This window comes from Ostrea edulis, chromosome 2 (genome assembly GCF_947568905.1).
Source record: "Ostrea edulis chromosome 2, xbOstEdul1.1, whole genome shotgun sequence".
Classification (NCBI taxonomy): Eukaryota; Metazoa; Mollusca; class Bivalvia; order Ostreida; family Ostreidae; genus Ostrea; species Ostrea edulis.
Genome location: NC_079165.1, coordinates 21,248,609 through 21,271,465, shown reverse-complemented (window position 1 = coordinate 21,271,465; position 22,857 = coordinate 21,248,609). Strand labels below are relative to the sequence as shown.

The following is a 22,857-nucleotide window of genomic DNA, read 5'->3' as shown; positions in this document are numbered from 1 at the left end:
AAAAGTATTTATTTAGAACATTTTTCACTTATCTCGATTTTTTTTATCAAGTGTAAACGTGGAATTATTTTTTTTTTCATTTGATAGTGAAAAATAAATATTCAGCCCAGACCTTATCAAAGTTTCGTGGGTAAACAGATATGGCTGACAAGTGATAGAAACGTGAAGTTTTTCTAGGAATGGTCCTTATTTTAGGGACTTGTCAACCCTTAATAATTGTTCAAAAGACATAAGTGGATATTCAAGATATTTTAAAGTTGGAACTGCGTGTAATATTCAACCGAGATTGACCCCCTGCTGTACAGATCGGGGTACTTCGAATTCGACGTAAAAGTTTTTGAACTGTTTAAACTATCGTGCACGGTGCAGATGCTTACTAGTATGCCGAGGTCATTGCGATTCTTTGGGGATTAACTGGAGGCAACCACCACCAAATGTTGTTATCTACTACACAAAGGAAAGTGTAAAGCAGACAGAGCAGTAAACTTCAATGTTTGAAGGGAAATATTTTTTCCTATTTCAAGTTGTTGTTAGTGGTTGTTCCCGTTGGAAGTGGTAAGTATAAATGTCGAATGTTCTCTGTTATTTTTCTTTGAAAACTGTCTTTGATTGCTAGACAATTTTGATGCAAGTTCTCATGATGTATCAATGCAAACAATTCATTTGATGAAATGATTCTTTTTAAAATAATACTGATAAAATGATAAATACCCACAGTAAAAAAAACAACAACATTAAATCAATCGGGGGGGGGGGGGGGTTAATGTAGGGATTTTTGAAATCTGTACAAAACAATGTTCATCCACAAATCATTGAATTAAGAAACAATATAGAATCACACAAAAACAAGATGAAAGTGGTGAAAAGTTCAGTGTTTATAAAAATGTTTATTGTCCTGCAAGCTATGTACATATCAGCATGCATGCATAAAAAAATAATATATATTAAAATTATATCAGATTAGTTTTGACTGATTTTTTTTTTACTAGCTACTTTTCACATGTCTTTGTTTTTTGGATTCCTAGATTTAATAACTATTAAAGGATGAATGAATCAGTGTGAGAGGGTAGTATATGTACATGTATGTATGTGACAAAAACCGAATAATAAATATAAAAAAAAAATAATGATATATATCTATTCATGTAATTATGCAACTACTGTACAAGAACCATTATGTGTGGGGGGGGGGGGGGGGTGGGGGGGTGGGGGGGTGGGGGTGTTAAAGGTTGATGTATATCATTAATATACTTTTGTTTCTTTCTCTAGATTTAAGCTGAATGGATTATAAAATTCAGATGGTTTAACATGACACAAAATCTGATGATTGATTTGCATGCACACAGATACTAAAGTGTATTAGTGTGAAATACATGTATATACCAATTACCAAAGCTTGATAATGAATACAACGCCCATTTCATTACAGATTTGGAAAATAATTATAGTCAAATCACCCCTACTGCAAGCCAATTATCAGACTGTATCAGTGAGTATATTTATTTATTTCAATCAAAAGATTTTAAATTCAGAACATGGTGCATCTGACTTTGTCATAATTCATAAATTATGTAAGTTTGGAACTATTACAGATAAGAGCTTAATTCCACATTTGACATGTATATTTCTTGAGACAAATCCTGACCAAAGGCATCCAAAGTTATGATGTCACAATCCTTTTGTTTTAACTCACTTGACAGACATACATGTAGAATATAAAAACTTTAACTTTGACAATAATATAATGGTTAGAGATGGGGGTTGGATATTTCAGAAATGTGTGTTCCTTATGTCATATGATAGTAACATTTTTACCTTACGACCTTGACCCTTCATATTGAAGTTTTATGTGATGTCACCATGCTACACACAACACATACATGCATTTTTAATTCATGACTGTTATCAAAGATTTTTAACCCACTCGACAAGTTTTAAACTCTTTTCAGACAATTCTTGTTTAGATGATTTCAAATATATATATATATATAAGTCAGAGGTGATGTTTTGAAATCAGAATGTGGTTTAATTTTTTAATCAATGAATATATAGTTTTATTTTTTTTTAGCTCACCTGAGCTGAAGGCTCAAGAGAGCTTTTCTCATAAAAATTTGTCTGGATTCTGTTGTCATCATTGTGGTTATAATTTTTCCCATTTTCATCTTCTCCAGAACCAATGGCCCAATTTAAATCAAACTTTGCACAAACCAAAAGCTCCATTGGGTGAATGAGATTCATTTTTGTTTAAATGAAAGGCCATGCCCCCTTTGATGGGAGATAATCAAGAAAAGGCAAAAATAGGATGGGTCGTGTAATGTAATGAAAATATGCAAGCATTCCCAGGTTGTGTAGATTGGAGTTAGTTCAATTCATGACCTGGGTGTAGGATGAGGCTATAATAGGGGGTCAAAGTTTTATAAGGGATAATATAAGGAAACATCTTTAACAATCCTCTTCTCAAAAAGAGTATGTCAATGATTAGTCATATTCATATGCAAGGATCTTCAGGTAGTGTAAATTTTATTTTGTTCAATTCAGGGGCTAAAGAATTAGGGTATGGAGGAGATCAAAGTATGATATGGGAATATACAGGAAATTAAAACAAATTCTTTTAAAGGTTAACAGGGCCACACTAAATCCTTTCAAAATGCAAATGTTCCTAATTTGTGTTGATTCATTTCTATGCGCCCATGACTAAAGTCGGGGGGTGGGGGGGGGGGGCAATGTCTGTCTGGAACTTGCTCATGTTAGTAATAGGGTTCTCATATTTCATATTTTCATTCCTTATAATAAGACATTTCTTTTGGTATCAATTCTTTTTTACCTTTGTGTTTGACCTACTTTTAACAAAATATGACCTACAGTAGGCAATTCTCCTGAACTATATATAAGGTAGCCTAGCCTTTTATGTTTAGTATTTAGATATCTTATGGCAAGAACTTTCATTTGATACCATGCTGTTTGATATTGTGACCTTGGTTTTGAAGTTTAACCCAGATTTTATTATATTGATATTTTACATAATTATATACAAAATGTGTATATTCTTTATTACCAGACTTTTGATTTAGTACCTGACCTAAGTCTTTAAAATAGCATGATTTTCAAAAACTTTAAACAGGTATATAGTTTCTCAACCACTTTGGATTGGGCTTTGATGTAGATTTCACATATTATAGATTGCTAATGAAAAGAGCTTTACTTTTGAACTTCTGACTTTGACCTTGTTGACCTACTTTTGAAATTTTTTCATTATTACCAGATCTGTTATATCTTGAGGGATAAGGTATTGGGTTACTTTGCTTCACATGGAATGCCTAATGACCAGAATTTATTTTATATCATGACTTTTGACCTTGTGACTATATCAAACATATGATCTTGACTTTCTTAGTGCATTGCTTACAGTGCTATTTAAACATGTTCATCATTTTATTTCCATTAATTTACACAACTGTTGTTATTTAGATCTCAGCTGAGTCCAAGATAGGAAGAGGCTTTGGAGAGAACACAGAATTACTACAGACAAAAGACTTGTGAAGTTATAAGGGGAATTGCAGAACTCATAGCTCCACTTCAATCTAGATATGTTGACAGTTATTTCACAGAAACACTTTGCAGCTGACAAAGATAATCAAATGATGACCACTACTTTAACTCTATGGTTGCAGCATATTTCAATTTTTGAAGTGACAAATTTTATTCCTGTTTGTGAACCAATATTCAAAAGAAACACTGCTATGGCATTAGACATAAATTAGAAGAGAGTGGTGGGGTGGCAAAATAAGATTCCATACTGTGAAATGTATCAGTTATTAATATATATGTATCAATATAAATTCAGTGCCAATTTTCATAATTTCTAGGGGAAAAGTTTGTTTGTAACAAATGTCAGAAATATGCACTAGCTCTTTCTTTGCAAACCATGCTACTAAGTACCAGGCATTAAGACATGATTTGTTTATTGTCATTTGTTAAACAGAGACAGATCCAGTGATTTGAAAGGGGGGGGGGGTTCCAGAAAAATGATCTAAAATCTGCATTAGGTCATATCCTATGAATTGATAAAATAAATATGTTTATTATTCATTGCTAGTTACATGTAACCTTTTATGCATCAGTTGAAGATACTTTATGAACATTTTCCATCACTGGGTAAAATTCAATAAACATTTTGTGTATCTGGAAGTGGTCAATATATATTTCAACATCAGAGTAAACATGCATTAAAGCAAGTCTGCCAATCTGATGTAGGCAGAAAATGGAATCTGGCATGTTATTTCATGAATGCAAAAGGAAATGCTTTACAAGAGAGTAAAAAAATTTCTGGTTAATGCTAAATAACTATCTAGATGTCCCAGAGAAAGGGAAAGGGTGTGTTCTACCCCCCCCCTCCCAACCCCCAACCGCCTCGGGATCTGCCAATGTCAATTTTGTAATGTGAGTGAATGAATTAAGATTCTTCATGATAGGCAATTGATTAAAATTTGATTTACTGATAATTTTAACTTCATATATGTGTGTTAATTAATTGACTATTATCTTAAATCCTGTGTCAGAAATGACCTCCAAAAATCAACATTGTAAAATTTTATATAATGATTTACATAGGCATTTTTTGCCTTTATTATATAGAATGTATACAAAGACATGAAATTTATTTCTGAATGTTCATAGGTTCTAGTAATTTTTCATGAATTTTAATCATTTAATCATTGATTGGTTATATGTACTTCATATTTATTTCTATTTATGTAGTTCAACAATCTTCATTTAAGTAGTTGACCTTTTCGCACTTATGAAAATTTAGAGATTTCAGTTCAACTTTTCACCATCAAACCTTGCTTTTCCCACTGAATTTATTTTTGTAACTTGAAATACACCTCTTCAAGTTTCTGGTTATACATAATTTATTTCTTTTGAGACATTGTATTGGGTTTTATGAGATCTTAAATTTTGATCATTATTTTGTAAAATGTATTGGTGTGAAATATGTGCAATTTTAACAATTAATAAATTCATTCATTGGATGAATATACACACAAAACCCCTCTTAGTTATTGCATATAGTGTATATCTAACATATAAAATATTGCTTTCCTCTATTTCTTAGTTATATGACATTTTAGAGCTGTTCAAACATAGCACTTTTTTCCAATATTTCGTGACCTTTTTGCACCGAAAATTATCTCAAAGTTGTTTTTCCATGTCGAACCCAAACTAAACATGATAGAAACTTTTTATTTGGCAAATTTCATATTGGGGTCAGTAGGAACCTGTGCACAAAGTTTCATGAAAATCTGAGAGATAACATGTGCCGACCTCTGCCTGATATCATAATGGACACCCTCTTAAGTGTTCAAACTATCCTTAAAAGTCCTGAAATGTCCCACTGCCAATACCGTCCCTCTAATTCCTTGTCAATCTCAGTTTCAAAAAAGCAGGACTTTTCAGGACAATCCTGATAAATCCTGGGATTTTGTCTTGGGACTTCCTGGGATATCCTGCTGTATTTTCAATGGGGAAATTATCCTTAAAAGTCCTGAAATGTCCCACTGCCAATACCGTCCCTCTAATTCCTTGTCAATCTCAGTTTCAAAAAAGCAGGACTTTTCAGGACAATCCTGATAAATCCTGGGATTTTGTCTTGGGACTTCCTGGGATATCCTGCTGTATTTTCAGAGGGGTTATTGGGATTTCAAAATCGTCCAATCAGAATTAAGCGGACGTGGATGCGCGTGCAGGGAAATGATTTTGAGACTATTAATAAATTGAGAGGCCCAAAACATACCTGTAACCTAATTTTCAAACCTATTCTTTGCAATCTCAAAATGTTATAGACCAAAACTTGAATTTAGACGTCAAAAATTACAATGCACGCGCATTCACGCGCATGCAATTTTGATAATGGAAAATTTGTTGACACCATTTCATAGACATTCCTATCATAGATCCTCAGGGTAAATTTGAATTCATTTGAGTTTTGAATTCAAAAGTTATGACCATTTTAGTACCCGAAAAATGAAAGAAAAGCTATGCACGTGCATACACGGCCACGTGAGAATGACTCAGCATCAATGTTGATGTCATTCAATAGACATTTGATAGATATACTTACAGTATAAATTTCATATTGTTTCCATCATTTATAAGAAAGTTATGGCGATTTGAAACTCGTCCAATCAGAATTTAACACACGTGCATGCACGTGCCGGATGGTAATTATGACTGTATACTTTTGTTAGGAATATCATGATACATATACAATACAATTTTGAAATGATTTTGACAAAAAACAAAAAAGTTATGGTCATTGAAAGAATTGAACCTTCAAAGGACAATGCACGTGCGTGCGCATGCGCGTTTGCAATTTTTATTACATCGATCTGTAGATATTTGGCATGTCTACCTATCCTGTAAATATCATTAAATTTCCTAAATTGGCATGAATGTCATAAACGGTTTTGCATTATCCAATCAAATTGAAGCACACGTGCATGCGCGTGCAGAATTGAAATTTTAACGATGCCAAACAGTTAAGGGTCCCAAGTTATACCTACGATATAAATAGGAAACGATTTCATAGAAAAATAAAAAAGTTAGACTCATTCCAAAGTTTGTAAACAAAAAATCCAATGCACGTGCATGCACATGCATGCATTTTTAAAAAAAATGACATTCGTTCCGCACATCTACATATCCTATACTATCATCCTAAAAAGGTTTGATATTGATCCCTTGAGTAGTTTCTGAGAACACTCGTGGACAAAAAAGTCCCAAGAAGAAAGAAAGAATAATAATAATAACTAGTACTTATTGTAACGGGGACCGTTACACATGTTCCCCAAACATTTCCCCATTTAGTAAGTGGTGGCATTTATTTCAGTACAAGTTGTTTTGACCATTGCAAACTGTGGAGCATGTGAATATATAACTATCTTATAACGTTCAGTCCATTTCATACTAGTTCAAATCAGTTATAAAAATCTGAGAGTTTTGTGCACGTACGTGCATGCACGTGCATATAAATAATTCGACCATCTCGATACATTAGAAGTCTTACTATATGAGTACAAGAGAAGTTTCACAACTGTTCAATGAAAAACGAGAAATTAACGGCAACTTAAAACTACAAAGACCGAAATCAATGCACGTGCATACACGTGCGCGTGAGTACCACACAGCAATTTTGTTGATGCTATTCAATAGACATTTGAACAGTATACTTACTATATGAATTTGGTATCGATTGCTTCACTCATAAGAAAGTTATTGGGATTTCAATATCGTCCAATCAGAATTAAGAGCACGCGCATGGGCGTGCAGGGAAGTGATTTTGAGACTATTAATAAATTGAGAGGCCCAAAAAATATTTGCAACCTAATTTTCAAACCTATTCATTGTAATCTAAAAATGTTATAGACCAATACTTAAATTTAGACATCAAAAATTACAATGCACGCGCATTCACGCGCAAGTGATTTTGATAATGGAAAATTTGTTGACACCATATCATAGACATTCATATCATAGATCCTCAGGGTAAATTTGAATTCATTTGAGTTTTTAATTCAATAGTTATGACCATTTTAGTACCCAAAAAATGAAAGAAAAGCTATGCACGTGCATACACGAGCACGTGAGTATGACTCAGCATCAATGTTGATGTCATTCAATAAACATTTGATAGATATACTTTCAGTATAAATTTCATATTGTTTCCATCATTTATAAGAAAGTTATGGCGATTTGAAAATCGTCCAACCAGAATTCAGCACACGTGCATGCACGTGTCGAATGGTAATTATGACTGTACACTTTTGTTAAGAATATCAAGATACATATACAATACAAGTTTGAAAAGATTTTAACAAAAAACAAAAAAGTTATGGTCATTGAAAGAATTGAACCTTCAAAAGAAAATACACGTGAGTGCGCATGCGCATTTGCAATTTTTATTACATCGATCTGTAGATATTTGGCATGTTTACTTATCCTGTAAATATCAAAAAAATTTCTTCATTGGCATGAATGTTATAAACAGTTTTGTATTATCCAATCAAATTCAAGCACACGTGCATGCGCGTGCAGAATTGAAATTTTGACGATGCCAAACAGTTAAGGGACCCAAGTTATACCTACGATATAAATAGAAAACGATTTCATTGAAAAGTAAAAAAGTTAGACTAATTCCAATGTTTGTAAACAAAAAATCCAATGCACGTGCATGCACATGCATGCATTTTCAGAAAAATGACATTCGTTCCGCACATCTACATATGCTATACTATCATCCTAAAATGTTTTCATATTGATCCCTTGAGTAGTTTCTGAGAACACTCGTGGACAAAAAAGTCCCAAGAAGAAAGAAAGAATAATAATAATAACTAGACACGATCTCGTTGCGAGCAACGAGTAGGTCTTCCGTCCGATTTGTTGATGCACTCGGAGTTAAAAAAAAAAAAAAGACAAATGAGTCCCAATTTAGTTTCCGACTTTAAGACACTTTAGATATAATCAATTTTTCATATCATAAGCTTCTGAAGCAAAGTTGCGGTGAAATTCGTTTGAAATTCGACTCTCCAGGCGAGCCATAAGGCCCGAGGGCCTATTTCTTGATGTCATTTGTTAGCCCTCTATAGACTCAACAACTTTAGTTCTATATGTCTTTACAAAATATTTACCTGTAAAAAGTTATTGAGATCGACCGATATCGACAAAAAATCGACTCTACAGACGAGCCATTAGGACCATAGGCCTATTTCTTGATATCAATCGATAGATCTCGATAAACTGAACAACTTTTGTTCAATATGTCCTTACAAAATATTTACCAGTTACAAGTTTTTGAAATCGACTGATATCGACAAAAATCGACTCTACAGGCAAGCCATGAGGCCCACAGACCCATTTTTTGATATTGATCGATAGGTTATGACACATTGAACAACTTTTGTTCAATAATGCTTTTCAAAAAATATGTCGTTTTAAAGATATGAGGCATCAAATATTTACGATTTTGGCCCTTAAAATCTCTAATTACGTAACATATGACCTACTTTTTGATTTGATAAGATCAAGCTCGTTGAGATGAACATTTCCGCTTCTACAACTTATTATAAAATATTAATAGTTTCGGAGATATTCTCAAAAACATTTGGACCCTTCTGAACCCCTAATTTAAAGGGCCAGCCCGTTTTGCTTGATATCGTAAGAAAGGCCTTGTCATTTTAAACATTTTTTGCTCAACAAGTATTTAGAAATTCTTTACCGTTCTCGAGTTATCTCTACAAGAAATATTTAGGGGCCAAACTGTAGCTCCCTAACGGGGCCACATAGGGAAAAAACGAAATGTACATATTGTTTAGATTATCATTCTGAACAACTTTTGTTCAATAATGCTTTTCAAATTATTTGTCGTTTTCAAGATATGAGGCGTCAATTATTTATGATTTTGGCCCTTAAAATCCCTTATTACGTAACATATGACCTACTTTTTGATTTGATAAGAACAGGCTCGTTTAGATGAACATTTCCGCTTCAATGACTTATTACAAAATATTAATAGTTTCTGAGATCTTCTCATAAACCTTTGGACCCTTCTGGGTCCCTAATTTAAAGGGTCAGCCCCTTTTGCTTGATATCGTAAGAAAGGTCATGACATTTCAAACATTTTTTGTTCAACAAGTATTTAGAAATTCTTTACCGTTCTCGAGTTATTTCTAGAAGTAATTTTTAGGGGCCAAACTGTAGCTCCCTAACGGGGCCACATAGGGTAAAATGAAATATGTATATTGTTCAGATCATCATTCTGAACAACTTTTGTTCTTCATTGCCTTTTAAAATATTTCTCGTTTTCGAGATACAAGGGGTAAAAAATTTATGGTTTTGGCCCTTAAAATCCCTTATTACGTAACATATGACCTAAATATTTATATGAATAGATTTGGATTGTTGAGATGAACATTTTTTGTTCTTTGACTTATACCAAAATATTAACGATTTTTGAGATATTTGATCTAGACTTTGAGCCCTTCTAGATCCCTAATTGAAGGGGCTAGCCCCTAAATCTTGATATTTTCGAAAAGATCTCGTAAATGTGCACAACTTTTGTTCTACATGTCTTAACAAAATATTTGCAAGAAAAAAGATATTGGAGATCAAATGTCAAAAATCGCCGAAATTGGTGAAAAATTTTGGCACCCATTTTTTCAGGTCCAGGCGAGCTTTTAGGCAAATCGCCTCCGGCAAAATCGAATCCCTCACAAATCTTCTAAAATGTTTACTCTATCTTGTGTAGAAATTTCAAGACTCTAGCTTCAAAACTAACGGAGGAAATGTGTGGACAACAAGGTCCCTCAAAAAGTCACTAAAAGAGAGATAACTCCTGACCGAAAGTGACGTCAAGCACGAAATTTTGCAAGCAAAGTCTCGTCACCAAAAGACATCTTTCCTGAAAATTTCGTGAAAATCGATCGAGAAATGGCTGAGAAAAACGCGTGTACTACCAAGGAAAATAATAATAATAATAATAATGAAGAAGAACAACGCGAACAATAATAGTAAGGTCTTCCGCACGAGACGGAAAACCTTAATAATAATAATAAGAAACAGAGTAAAACCAATATGTTCCCAAACTTTGTTTGGGGAACATAATAAGAAACAGAGTAAAACCAATATGTTCCCAAACTTCGTTTGGGGAACATAATAACTAGTACTGATTGTAACGGGGACCGTTACAGATGTTCCCCAAACATTCCCCCATTTAGCAAGTGGTGTCATTTATTTCAGTACAAGTGGTTTTGACCTTTGCAAACTGTGAAACATGTGAATATATAACTATCTTATAACGTTCATTCCATTTCATGCTAATACAAATCAGTTATAAAGATCTGAGAGTTTTGTGCACGTGCACGTACGTGCTCGCCCGTGCATATACATAATTCGACCATCTCGATACATTAGAAGTCTGACTATATGAGTACAAGAGAAGTTTCACAACTGTTCAATGAAAAACGAGAAATTAACGGAAACTCAAAACTACAAAGACCGAAATCAATACACGTGCATACACGTGCGCGTCAGTACCACACAACAATTTTGTTGATGCTAATCAATAGACATTTGAACAATATACTTACTATATGAATTTGGTATCGATCGCTTCGCTCTTAAGAAAGTTATTGGGATTTCAAAATCGTCCAATCAGAATTAAGCGCACGTGCATGCGCGTGCAGGGAAGTGATTTTGAGACTATTAATAAATTGACAGGCCCAAAACATACCTGCAACCTAATTTTCAAACCTATTCATTGCAATCTCAAAATGTTATAGACCAATACTCAAATTTAGACGTCAAAAATTACAATGCACGCGCATTCATGCGCACGCGATTTTGATAATGGAAAATTTGTTGACACCATTTCACAGACATTCATATCATAGATCCTCAGGGTAAATTTGAATTCATTTCAGTTTTTAATTCAATAGTTATGACCATTTTAGTACCCGAAAAATGAAAGAAAAGCTATGCACGTGCATACACGGGCACGTGAGTATGACTCAGCATCAATGTTGATGTCATTCAATAGACATTTGATAGATATACCTACAGTATAAATTTCATATTGTTTCCTTCATTTATAAGAAAGTTATGGCGATTTGAAAATCGTCCAATCACAATTTAGCACACGTGCATGCACGTGCCGGATGGTAATTATGACTATACACTTTTGTTAAGAATATCAAGATACATATACAATACAAGTTTGAAAAGATTTTGACAAAAAACCAAAAAGTTATGGTCATGGAAAGAATTGAACCTTCAAAAGACAATACACGTGCGTGCGCATTTGCAATTTTTATTACATCGATGTGTAGATATTTGACATGTCTACCTATCCTGTAAATATTATTAAATTTCCTTGATTGGCATGAATATTATAAACGGTTTTGTATTATTCAATCAAATTCAAGCACACGTGCATGCGCGTGCAGAATTGAAATTTTGACGATGCCAAACAGTTAAGGGTCCCATGTTATACCTACGATATAAATAGCAAACGATTTCATTGAAAAATAAAAAAGTTAGACTGATTCTAAAGTTTGTAAACAAAAAATCCAATGCACGTGCATGAAGATGCATGCATTTTCAGACAAAATGACATTCGTTCCGCACATCTACATATGCTATACTATCATCCTAAAAAGGTTTCATATTGATCCCTTGAGTAGTTTCTGAGAACACTCGTGGACAAAAAAGTCCCAAGAAGAAAGAAAGAATAATAATAATAACGAGCAACGAGTAGGTCTTCCGTCCGATTTGTTGATGCACTCGGAGTTAAAAAAAAAAAAAGACAAATGAGTCCCAATTTAGTTTCCGACTTTAAGACACTTTAGATATAATCAATTTTTCATATCATAAGCTTCTGAAGCAAAGTTGCGGTGAAATTCGTTTGAAATTCGACTCTCCAGGCGAGCCATAAGACTCAACTTTAGTTCTATATGTCTTTACAAAATATTTACCTGTAAAAAGTTATTGAGATCGACCGATATCGACAAAAAATCGACTCTACAGGCGAGCCATTAGGATCATAGGCCTATTTCTTTATATCAATCGATAGATCTCGATAAACTGAACAACTTTTGTTCAATATGTCCTTACAAAATATTTACCAGTTACAAGTTTTTGAAATCGACTGATATCGACAAAAATCGACTCTACAGGCGAGCCATGAGGCCCACCGACCCATTTTTTGATATTGATCGATAGGTTATGACACATTGAACAACTTTTGTTCAATAATGCTTTTCAAAAAATATGTCGTTTTAAAGATATGAGGTGTCAAATATTTACGATTTTGGCCCTTAAAATCTCTAATTACGTAACATATGACCTACTTTTTGATTTGATAAGATCAAGCTCGTTGAGATGAACATTTCCGCTTCTACAACTTATTATAAAATATTAATAGTTTCGGAGATATTCTCAAAAACATTTGGACCCTTCTGAACCCCTAATTTAAAGGGCCAGCCCGTTTTGCTTGATATCGTAAGAAAGGCCTTGTCATTTTAAACATTTTTTGCTCAACAAGTATTTAGAAATTCTTTACCGTTCTCGAGTTATCTCTACAAGAAATATTTAGGGGCCAAACTGTAGCTCCCTAACGGGGCCACATAGGGAAAAAACGAAATGTACATATTGTTTAGATTATCATTCTGAACAACTTTTGTTCAATAATGCTTTTTAAAATATTTGTCGTTTTCAAGATATGAGGCGTCAATTATTTATGATTTTGGCCCTTAAAATCCCTTATTATGTAACATATGACCTACTTTTTGATTTGATAAGAACAGGCTCGTTTAGATGAACATTTCCGCTTCAATGACTTATTACAAAATATTAATAGTTTCTGAGATCTTCTCATAAACCTTTGGACCCTTCTGGGTCCCTAATTTAAAGGGTCAGCCCCTTTTGCTTGATATCGTAAGAAAGGTCATGACATTTCAAACATTTTTTGTTCAACAAGTATTTAGAAATTCTTTACCGTTCTCGAGTTATTTCTAGAAGTAATTTTTAGGGGCCAAACTGTAGCTCCCTAACGGGGCCACATAGGGTAAAAATGAAATATGCATATTGTTCAGATCATCATTCTGAACAACTTTTGTTCTTTATTGCTTTTCAAAATATTTGTCGTTTTAGAGATACAAGGGGTAAAAAATTTATGGTTTTGGCCCTTAAAATCCCTTATTACGTAACATATGACCTAAATATTTATATGAATAGATTTGGATTGTTGAGATGAACATTTTTTGTTCTTTGACTTACACCAAAATATTAACGATTTTTGAGATATTTGATCTAGACTTTGAGCCCTTCTAGATCCCTAATTTAAGGGGCTAGCCCCTAAATCTTGATATTTTCGAAAAGATCTGGTAAATGTGCACAACTTTTGTTCTACATGTCTTAACAAAATATTTGCAAGAAAAAAGATATTGGAGATCAAAGGTCAAAAATCGCCGAAATTGGCGAAAAATTTTGGCATCCATTTTTTCAGGTCCAGGCGAGCGTTTAGGCAAATCGCCTCCGGTAAAATCGAATCCCCCACAAATCTTCTAAAATGTTTACTCTATCTTGTGTAGAAATTTCAAGACTCTAGCTTCAAAACTAACGGAGGAGATGTGTGGACAACAAGGCCCTTCAAAAAGTCACTAAAAGAGAGATAACTCCTGACCGGAAGTGATGTCAAGCATGAAATTTTGCAAGCAAAGTCTCGTCACCAAAAGACATCTTTCCAGAAAATTTCGTGAAAATCAATCGAGAAATGGCTGAGAAAAACGCGTGTACTACCAAGGAAAATAATAATAATAATAATAACTAGACACGATCTCGTTGCGAGCAACGAGTAGGTCTTCCGTCCGATTTGTTGATGCACTCGGAGTTAAAAAAAAAAAAGACAAATGAGTCCCAATTTAGTTTCCGACTTTAAGACACTTTAGATATAATCAATTTTTCATATCATAAGCTTCTGAAGCAAAGTTGCGGTGAAATTCGTTTGAAATTCGACTCTCCAGGCGAGCCATAAGACTCAACTTTAGTTCTATATGTCTTTACAAAATATTTACCTGTAAAAAGTTATTGAGATCGACCGATATCGACAAAAAATCGACTCTACAGGCGAGCCATTAGGATCATAGGCCTATTTCTTTATATCAATCGATAGATCTCGATAAACTGAACAACTTTTGTTCAATATGTCCTTACAAAATATTTACCAGTTACAAGTTTTTGAAATCGACTGATATCGACAAAAATCGACTCTACAGGCGAGCCATGAGGCCCACCGACCCATTTTTTGATATTGATCGATAGGTTATGACACATTGAACAACTTTTGTTCAATAATGCTTTTCAAAAAATATGTCGTTTTAAAGATATGAGGTGTCAAATATTTACGATTTTGGCCCTTAAAATCTCTAATTACGTAACATATGACCTACTTTTTGATTTGATAAGATCAAGCTCGTTGAGATGAACATTTCCGCTTCTACAACTTATTATAAAATATTAATAGTTTCGGAGATATTCTCAAAAACATTTGGACCCTTCTGAACCCCTAATTTAAAGGGCCAGCCCGTTTTGCTTGATATCGTAAGAAAGGCCTTGTCATTTTAAACATTTTTTGCTCAACAAGTATTTAGAAATTCTTTACCGTTCTCGAGTTATCTCTACAAGAAATATTTAGGGGCCAAACTGTAGCTCCCTAACGGGGCCACATAGGGAAAAAACGAAATGTACATATTGTTTAGATTATCATTCTGAACAACTTTTGTTCAATAATGCTTTTTAAAATATTTGTCGTTTTCAAGATATGAGGCGTCAATTATTTATGATTTTGGCCCTTAAAATCCCTTATTATGTAACATATGACCTACTTTTTGATTTGATAAGAACAGGCTCGTTTAGATGAACATTTCCGCTTCAATGACTTATTACAAAATATTAATAGTTTCTGAGATCTTCTCATAAACCTTTGGACCCTTCTGGGTCCCTAATTTAAAGGGTCAGCCCCTTTTGCTTGATATCGTAAGAAAGGTCATGACATTTCAAACATTTTTTGTTCAACAAGTATTTAGAAATTCTTTACCGTTCTCGAGTTATTTCTAGAAGTAATTTTTAGGGGCCAAACTGTAGCTCCCTAACGGGGCCACATAGGGTAAAAATGAAATATGCATATTGTTCAGATCATCATTCTGAACAACTTTTGTTCTTTATTGCTTTTCAAAATATTTGTCGTTTTAGAGATACAAGGGGTAAAAAATTTATGGTTTTGGCCCTTAAAATCCCTTATTACGTAACATATGACCTAAATATTTATATGAATAGATTTGGATTGTTGAGATGAACATTTTTTGTTCTTTGACTTACACCAAAATATTAACGATTTTTGAGATATTTGATCTAGACTTTGAGCCCTTCTAGATCCCTAATTTAAGGGGCTAGCCCCTAAATCTTGATATTTTCGAAAAGATCTGGTAAATGTGCACAACTTTTGTTCTACATGTCTTAACAAAATATTTGCAAGAAAAACGATATTGGAGATCAAAGGTCAAAAATCGCCGAAATTGGCGAAAAATTTTGGCATCCATTTTTTCAGGTCCAGGCGAGCGTTTAGGCAAATCGCCTCCGGTAAAATCGAATCCCCCACAAATCTTCTAAAATGTTTACTCTATCTTGTGTAGAAATTTCAAGACTCTAGCTTCAAAACTAACGGAGGAGATGTGTGGACAACAAGGCCCTTCAAAAAGTCACTAAAAGAGAGATAACTCCTGACCGGAAGTGATGTCAAGCATGAAATTTTGCAAGCAAAGTCTCGTCACCAAAAGACATCTTTCCAGAAAATTTCGTGAAAATCAATCGAGAAATGGCTGAGAAAAACGCGTGTACTACCAAGGAAAATAATAATAATAATAATAACTAGACACGATCTCGTTGCGAGCAACGAGTAGGTCTTCCGTCCGATTTGTTGATGCACTCGGAGTTAAAAAAAAAAAAAAGACAAATGAGTCCCAATTTAGTTTCCGACTTTAAGACACTTTAGATATAATCAATTTTTCATATCATAAGCTTCTGAAGCAAAGTTGCGGTGAAATTCGTTTGAAATTCGACTCTCCAGGCGAGCCATAAGACTCAACTTTAGTTCTATATGTCTTTACAAAATATTTACCTGTAAAAAGTTATTGAGATCGACCGATATCGACAAAAAATCGACTCTACAGGCGAGCCATTAGGATCATAGGCCTATTTCTTTATATCAATCGATAGATCTCGATAAACTGAACAACTTTTGTTCAATATGTCCTTACAAAATATTTACCAGTTACAAGTTTTTGAAATCGACTGATATCGACAAAAATCGACTCTACAGGCGAGCCATGAGGCCCACCGACCCATTTTTTGATATTGATCGATAGGTTATGACACATTGAACAACTTTTGTTCAATAATGCTTTTCAAAAAATATGTCGTTTTAAAGATATGAGGTGTCAAATATTTACGATTTTGGCCCTTAAAATCTCTAATTACGTAACATATGACCTACTTTTTGATTTGATAAGATCAAGCTCGTTGAGATGAACATTTCCGCTTCTACAACTTATTATAAAATATTAATAGTTTCGGAGATATTCTCAAAAACATTTGGACCCTTCTGAACCCCTAATTTAAAGGGCCAGCCCGTTTTGCTTGATATCGTAAGAAAGGCCTTGTCATTTTAAACATTTTTTGCTCAACAAGTATTTAGAAATTCTTTACCGTTCTCGAGTTATCTCTACAAGAAATATTTAGGGGCCAAACTGTAGCTCCCTAACGGGGCCACATAGGGAAAAAACGAAATGTACATATTGTTTAGATTATCATTCTGAACAACTTTTGTTCAATAATGCTTTTTAAAATATTTGTCGTTTTCAAGATATGAGGCGTCAATTATTTATGATTTTGGCCCTTAAAATCCCTTATTATGTAACATATGACCTACTTTTTGATTTGATAAGAACAGGCTCGTTTAGATGAACATTTCCGCTTCAATGACTTATTACAAAATATTAATAGTTTCTGAGATCTTCTCATAAACCTTTGGACCCTTCTGGGTCCCTAATTTAAAGGGTCAGCCCCTTTTGCTTGATATCGTAAGAAAGGTCAGGACATTTCAAACATTTTTTGTTCAACAAGTATTTAGAAATTCTTTACCGTTCTCGAGTTATTTCTAGAAGTAATTTTTAGGGGCCAAACTGTAGCTCCCTAACGGGGCCACATAGGGTAAAAATGAAATATGCATATTGTTCAGATCATCATTCTGAACAACTTTTGTTCTTTATTGCTTTTCAAAATATTTGTCGTTTTAGAGATACAAGGGGTAAAAAATTTATGGTTTTGGCCCTTAAAATCCCTTATTACGTAACATATGACCTAAATATTTATATGAATAGATTTGGATTGTTGAGATGAACATTTTTTGTTCTTTGACTTACACCAAAATATTAACGATTTTTGAGATATTTGATCTAGACTTTGAGCCCTTCTAGATCCCTAATTTAAGGGGCTAGCCCCTAAATCTTGATATTTTCGAAAAGATCTGGTAAATGTGCACAACTTTTGTTCTACATGTCTTAACAAAATATTTGCAAGAAAAAAGATATTGGAGATCAAAGGTCAAAAATCGCCGAAATTGGCGAAAAATTTTGGCATCCATTTTTTCAGGTCCAGGCGAGCGTTTAGGCAAATCGCCTCCGGTAAAATCGAATCCCCCACAAATCTTCTAAAATGTTTACTCTATCTTGTGTAGAAATTTCAAGACTCTAGCTTCAAAACTAACGGAGGAGATGTGTGGACAACAAGGCCCTTCAAAAAGTCACTAAAAGAGAGATAACTCCTGACCGGAAGTGATGTCAAGCATGAAATTTTGCAAGCAAAGTCTCGTCACCAAAAGACATCTTTCCAGAAAATTTCGTGAAAATCAATCGAGAAATGGCTGAGAAAAACGCGTGTACTACCAAGGAAAATAATAATAATAATAATAACTAGACACGATCTCGTTGCGAGCAACGAGTAGGTCTTCCGTCCGATTTGTTGATGCACTCGGAGTTAAAAAAAAAAAAGACAAATGAGTCCCAATTTAGTTTCCGACTTTAAGACACTTTAGATATAATCAATTTTTCATATCATAAGCTTCTGAAGCAAAGTTGCGGTGAAATTCGTTTGAAATTCGACTCTCCAGGCGAGCCATAAGGCCCGCGGGCCTATTTCTTGATGTCATTTGTTAGCCCTCTATAGACTCAACAACTTTAGTTCTATATGTCTTTACAAAATATTTACCTGTAAAAAGTTATTGAGATCGACCGATATCGACAAAAAATCGACTCTACAGGCGAGCCATTAGGACCATAGGCCTATTTCTTGATATCAATCGATAGATCTCGATAAACTGAACAACTTTTGTTCAATATGTCCTTACAAAATATTCACCAGTTACAAGTTTTTGAAATCGACTGATATCGACAAAAATCGACTCTACAGGCGAGCTATGAGGCCCACAGACCCATTTTTTGATATTGATCGATAGGTTATGACACATTGAACAACTTTTGTTCAATAATGCTTTTCAAAAAATATGTCGTTTTAAAGATATGAGGCGTCAAATATTTACGATTTTGGCCCTTAAAATCTCTAATTACGTAACATATGACCTACTTTTTGATTTGATAAGATCAAGCTCGTTGAGATGAACATTTCCGCTTCTACAACTCATTATAAAATATTAATAGTTTCTGAGATATTCTCAAAAACATTTGGACCCTTCTGAACCCCTAATTGAAAGGGCCAGCCCGTTTTGCTTGATATTGTAAGAAAGGCCTTGTCATTTTAAACATTTTTTGCTCAACAATTATTTAGAAATTCTTTACCGTTCTCGAGTTATCTCTACAAGAAATATTTAGGGGCCAAACTGTAGCTCCCTAACGGGGCCACATAGGGAAAAAACGAAATGTACATATTGTTTAGATTATCATTCTGAACAACTTTTGTTCAATAATGCTTTTCAAAATATTTGTCGTTTTCAAGATATGAGGCGTCAATTATTTATGATTTTGGCCCTTAAAATCCCTTATTACGTAACATATGACCTACTTTTTGATTTGATAAGAACAAGCTCGTTTAGATGAACATTTCCGTTTCAATGACTTATTACAAAATATTAATAGTTTCTGAGATCTTCTCATAAACCTTTGGACCCTTCTGGGTCCCTAATTTAAAGGGTCAGCCCCTTTTGCTTGATATCGTAAGAAAGGTCAGGACATTTCAAACATTTTTTGTTCAACAAGTATTTAGAAATTCTTTACCGTTCTCGAATTATTTCTAGAAGTAATTTTTAGGGGCCAAACTGTAGCTCCCTAACGGGGCCACATAGGGTAAAAACGAAATATGCATATTGTTCAGATCATCATTCTGAACAACTTTTGTTCTTTATTGCTTTTCAAAATATTTGTCGTTTTCGAGATACAAGGGGTAAAATATTTATGGTTTTGGCCCTTAAAATCCCTTATTACGTAACATATGACCTAAATTTTTATATGAATAGATTTGGATTGTTGAGATGAACATTTTTTGTTCTTTGACTTATACCAAAATATTAACGATTTTTGAGATATTTTATATAGACTTTGAGCCTTTGTAGATCCCTAATTTAAGGGGCTAGCCTCTAAATTTCTATATTTTCGAAAAGATCTCGTAAATGTGGACAACTTTTGTTCTACATGTCTTAACAAAATATTTGCAAGAAAAAAGATATTGGAGATCAAAGGTCAAAAATCGCCGAAATCGGCGAAAAATTTTGGCATCCATTTTTTCAGGTCCAGGCGAGCGTTTAGGCAAATCGCCTCCGGTAAAATCGAATCCCCCACAAATCTTCTAAAATGTTTACTCTATCTTGTGTAGAAATTTCAAGACTCTAGCTTCAAAACTAACGGAGGAGATGTGTGGACAACAAGGCCCTTCAAAAAGTCACTAAAAGAGAGATAACTCCTGACCGGAAGTGACGTCAAGCACGAAATTTTGCAAGCAAAGTCTCGTCACCAAAAGACATCTTTCCTGAAAATTTCGTGAAAATCGATCGAGAAATGGCTGAGAAAAACGCGTGTACTATCAAGGAAAATAATAATAATAATAATGAAGAAGAAGAACGCGAACAATAATAGTAAGGTCTTCCGCAGGAGACGGAAGACCTTAATAATGAAGAAGAAGAACGCGAACAATAATAGTAAGGTCTTCCGCAGGAGACGGAAGACCTTAATAATGAAGAAGAAGAACGCGAACAATAATAGTAAGGTCTTCCGCAGGAGACGGAAGACCTTAATAATAAACAGTAGAATCACTAGAAGGTCTTCCGTTGGTAACGGAAGACCTTAATAAGAAGAAGAAGAAACAGTAGAATCACTATAAGGTCTTCCGTGAAGAACGGAAGACCTTAACCCTTTCTCTACCGGCACATTTTAGAGGTTTTTAGAGACTAAATGACAGTATTTTAAAATCAATTTAAATCTGCATGGATCACGATTTGGGGTAGGCATATGACATGTAATTTTGTTAGGAATTGGACAGGGAACAATTTCTTATAAAATTTGTCAATGTATCCCATGACCTCATATAGGTCTACGGGGTCAAAGGTCATATAAGTGCACATTTTTGCAATCTTTTTTCTCTGAAATATATATATTACGACCCCTCTCACTAGATTAGAGTCAAAAATAGGAAATTCTAAATGTATGAGCTAATGTGCCTTTTAATATACTACAAAAAGAACAAAATCAAACTAATCAATTTTATTGACAAACAAATATTTTTGGTTGCTAAGTAACAACACTCATAGTACAATTTTGACCATAATTTGCCTTTCTGCATCCATTCGACACAATTTAAACGTAATTACAATCCATGATGAATAGTAAATGTCACATTATCTTAAAAATATAATCTTTAAATAGATCTTAATCATTTTAAAAGGTTTTTAACAAAAAATGTAATGAAGAGAATTAAGGTCAAAGGTCATCAAATGGAAACTTCGTACTTTATATACTTGTCCATCATTTTCTAATAATATGACGTTTTGCCATTATGTTCCATTAAATAGAATAAGTATTGCAACATTAAAACAAAGATCTTTCAATTATTGTTAATCTAAAATAATCTATTTTTTATTCAGTTATAATTGGTTGCTAAGCAACAACACCTTATCAAATGTTATCAAAAAGTACTAACCATTTTTCCTCTCCAAGTTCAAAATAAGCGAATGTTCAAGTACTTACTTTCAATCACTAGATTTAAATGTACTTGCATCATATTTAACAAAAATGTTCTTATATTCAACCTCTTGAAACCTATTTCTAGACATAATTCTTGACAACGAGTTGTTCCGACAGGGGCATGCGTTGACCAATATCTGTCTATCGACTGGAACTTCACAGCAGGCGTGTATAAGATAATGCACAAAAATCTGGAAAAAAAAGTATTTCTTAATACTTAGTCCTAAATACTAATGTATTGTCAAAGCTTTTGAATACTCAAATTGGCTCTGTAAATGTTTTCGATAATCAAGGCCCTCTGAAAAGTATGCATTTAATTACTTATGAAATTTTATCAGAGGTAATTGTAGTACACATTTAATAAATGAGTTACATTCACAGCCAGATTAATTTTGGTAAAGGTAATCTTTTTACTATGCATTTTATTATTCTTTTGAAACTGGAAATCACTGCCACAATATCGGTTTTTAAAACTAGTAATACCTGTACAGTTCCTCTTCAGTGAGAGGCTGCAAACTTCCTTGGGAAGTATATGGCAACCCTTCCCCCTAGATATGACCATCTCAGCATAATGGTTGGTGGCAACACAGATGGAGAAAACCAAATCTTCTGTCAAAGACAGCTTCATAAAATCTGCAGTTCTCCGAATAATAGGGTCCCATATCTGAAAGAAAATTGCAAATAAAATCAGTATTGGCCACCATACCTTAAAACGTGTCATACCTTATAATTAGAAACTAATTAGAAATTGTTTTGTCTCATTTTGTATGTATACAATCGCTAGTTATGCAGCAAAAAAAACCACAAAAAAAAAAGAACAGTAAAATGGTACACACATATCAGTGTACCATGATGCCATGATTCCAATTGTGAATGTATTATCTGGATTTATTTGAATGTTAATCAAATTTACACTGATTTAACCCTATATTCAACCTCAAAGAGTCATACCAACTGAAAGCCAGGTTATCACCCGAATGAAATGCCACAGTTCTGGGATCAG

The 22,857-nt window shown here is 33.8% G+C and overlaps 1 long non-coding RNA gene across 1 annotated transcript; it reads right to left on the bottom strand.

Annotated features, from left to right (window-relative positions):
- Positions 1 to 21,359: 21,359 nt before the first annotated feature.
- On the bottom strand, positions 21,360 to 22,648 carry LOC130052162 (uncharacterized). Its single transcript, XR_008800542.1, has 2 exons — positions 22,338 to 22,648; positions 21,360 to 22,045 (listed from the first exon to the last, which is right to left on the bottom strand). It is a non-coding gene; the product is annotated as an uncharacterized LOC130052162 (long non-coding RNA).
- Between the last annotated feature and the right edge of the window lie 209 nt (positions 22,649 to 22,857).